Source organism: Mustela nivalis (genome assembly GCF_964662115.1).
Source record: "Mustela nivalis genome assembly, chromosome: 13".
In the NCBI taxonomy this organism is placed as follows: domain Eukaryota; kingdom Metazoa; phylum Chordata; class Mammalia; order Carnivora; family Mustelidae; genus Mustela; species Mustela nivalis.
In genome coordinates, this window is record NC_139032.1 from 24,229,530 (window position 1) to 24,233,064 (window position 3,535).

Genomic DNA, 3,535 nt, shown 5'->3' on the forward strand with positions numbered 1-3,535 from the left:
GAGGATGGTCATAGCAGGGTACCACCAACAGGCTTATGGGATTATAGGCCCACCCTACACCAGTTTGACCTCATCTTCACTAATTACATCTGCAATGAACCTATTCCCAAATAAGGTCACATTCTGAGGCACTGGGGATGGGGTTTCAAAATGTAAAGTTTTGGGAATAATACTTCAACCTATAACACATATCCCCTATGATATTTTAATGTCTGATTGGACTTTCATGCAGGTAAAAAAGCACTTTATAATTATCTGAGCATAGACAACTTTACATAGACACTCAAAGTAATTTTTGCACAGTTTTAGTATGTGCTGAATTTCTCAGAAATGCAACTACCATACTTATAGAGTTTGTTTTATTTGGAAATTTCAAGGAGTTGCTCATGTCTTTGGAAAACTGGGATAACCAAGATAACACCCTGAAAACATGCTTCATGTACAGAAAAATGTCAGGATCCTGCAACTGTAAAAATGATCTGGAGTGTGCTTTTCATTTTGTTACACAGTTTTCTTCTTTTGAGGTGGGAAGAATGGGATTGCAAAATGTTCTAAGACAGATTTACAGATATTCCCAAAATAGTCCAAAAATATTATGGGAAAAATACACAAAGAGATGTGCACGCACACACACACACACACACACACACATATATATGACACATTCATGATTTATGCATAAAGTTACATATTTGTAGCATTGGGGAAGTTCAGAACATAATGATTTTGTACAATATTTTGAAGATTTATAATTTTTTTAAGATTTTATTTATTTATTTGATAGAGATCACAGAGAGGCAGGCAGAGAGAGAAAGGGGGAAGGAGGCTCACTGCTGAGCAGGGAGCCCGATGTGGGACTCTATCCCAGGACCCTGGACTCATGACCTGAGCCAAAGGCAGAGGCTTTAACCCACTGAGCCACTCAGGCGCCCCAATTTAAAATTTTCTTAAAGATTATTAGTTGTTGTTGGTCTCACTTCTTTAATTTTCCTCCAATTCCTGGGGGCTCTGTCTTTCCTGCACTGTTTTGTCCCCAAGTTTTCAAAAGCCCAACATTTCTAGTTGTGTCTTTTTAATAGTGAGAAACATTCCTGGGATTTCGAATACACAGATTTTAAGACAGTGAGGTGCTGAGTGCCTCATTTAGCATATGCACCCAGTTACATATTTGTTTGAAAATTTCAGTCTGACAGAAGCATTCAAAAGGAATTTTAAATACTCAGGGAGAGTTTCTAACCTTCATTTGGGTTCAAAGATTAACAATTTAGGAGGACAGAAGGTGCCCGCTCTCTGTTGACATTCATGGATCAATTGGTGTGCAAATATTGGATTCTTTCCTGCTATAATAACAGGCAAATAGAAGCAAATCTACTCTCCAGAAAAGCACAGTTACGAAATACTCAAGGTGGTGTGTGCACCTGTATGTGCATGGGTTTAGAATAACTTTTAATCCAAGGTTATAGCACATAATAGGGGCTCAGTAAAAAATTTCACCAAGAATCACATTACTCAGCCATAAAAAAGAGTGAAATCTTGCCATTCGCCATGATGTAAATGGACCTAGAACGTATTATGACAAGTGAAAGAAGTCAGAGAAAGACAGAATCCATCTCACTTTTATGTGGAATCTAGAAAACAAAGCAAATGAATAAACAGATTCTTAAATACAGGGAACTGATGATTTGCCCAAAGAGAAGGTGGGTGGGGGCATGGGTGAAATAGATGAAGGGGACTAACGGGTACAAATTTCCACTTATAAAATATTAAGTCCCCAAGGTGAGAAGTACAGCGTAGGAAATACATTCAGTAATATTGCAATAACATTACATGGTGACAGTTGCTGGATATACTTAAGGTGAGTCCTGAGTAATGTGGAGAATTGATGAATCACTATGTCCTACACCTGAAACAAATATAACATTGTATGTCAATTATACTTCACTAAAAACTATAAAAAGAATCACAGACATTTTTTCCCCAGAGCTAAAAGGACTCTTAGGGATTATCTACACTGTTCCACCTGCCAGTCATCTTCCCTTTTTCAGACTGACCATTACTGAAGTCCACAGAGATTAACTGAATTACTGGTTATTGCTCACATACGTGACCTACTTTGAGGGATCTTACAAAAAACAGTTGTCTTGCATTTGTACATGAATGTCTTTGAGAACTTAACTTATGAGCCACCATATGGCTCCCTGAGGAGTGTCACCTTCAAGAACTCTATTTTTTGCATTTTTAGCATTTCTTTTGTCCACTTCACATATCATAGATTTTTTTTCATATCATGGATTATTAAACTTTAGGGCTGAGCATTCTTTATAGTTACATTATCAACTGAACTCTTCATGAGTGCTCATGAAATAAACTTCTCAAAGAACTTGGACTTAGGGTTCTTGTCATTGTTGGGGACTTGTCCTTGTTCTGAGTAAATGATTTGTGTTTACTTTATGGAAGGTATGGCGATGCTTTCTGCTTTGTCTTAGAAATTCCTTGCTAGGAAACCTAGATTTGAATCTGTGAAATTAGATATCTTCATAAGACATAGGATATTATGACTTACATTTTGTAAACTAACCTAAACTTTGGTCTCATTTTATTTTTCTTCCCTTTTTTTCTGTTTTTTTTTTTTTTTTTTTTTTAAATTTCTATTTTTCTTTCTTTCTTATTTTTAATCTTATTGAACTGTGGGTATTTTGAAGTTCCTTTTCAATATACTTAACAATCTTCTTTGGATCTATTATTCATTGCACAGCAAAATAGGCTAGGCCCATGTTAGCAGTTGTGATGGGACAGGCTAAAGAGATAGAGAATCCGATTAGCTGCCTTTTTAATATTGAATAAAGCATTGGGGCCCTGCCAGGTAGAAAGAATATGAAAAGGATTCAGGTTTCCCTCAAGTTCTAAGGTCTCTTCAGCTAACTGGGAAAATAAATGATCATATTTAACATTATATATATATATATACATAGAAATATATATTAAAAATATAGTTTATCTTAAAAATGTAATATGTCGGGACGCCTGGGTGGCTCAGTTGGTTAAGCGGCTGCCTTTGGCTCAGGTCATGATCCCAGCGTCCTGGGATCGAGTCCCACATCAGGCTCCTTGCTCAGCAGGGAGCCTGCTTCTCCCTCTGCCTCTAGCCTGCCACTCTGTCTGCCTGTGCTTGCGCTCTAACAAATAAAATCTTAAAAAAAAAAAAAAAAAGAAACTAAACAGGTTTCAAAAAAAAATGTAATATGTCAAATGAAATTAACCCAGAATTCTCTCTAGTGGATGGGGTTTATAGGCTTAAACCTGACAAGAAAACTATATCGTGTTGTGACTTCACCCCAGTAATCGGACTGTTCAATTAGCTTCTATTATAAGTTTTATAGTCCTTGCTCAATATTTAAAGAGGGCTCTGTGTCACTGAATTTTGAACAAAAATTCAGGCTACATTCCAGCCAATCATTCTGGTTGGTAGAGATTTTTAGCAAACTGAGGAGACAGCCCCCAAAATTGCTTGGAAAAGTAGGCTCAAAATTGTTTG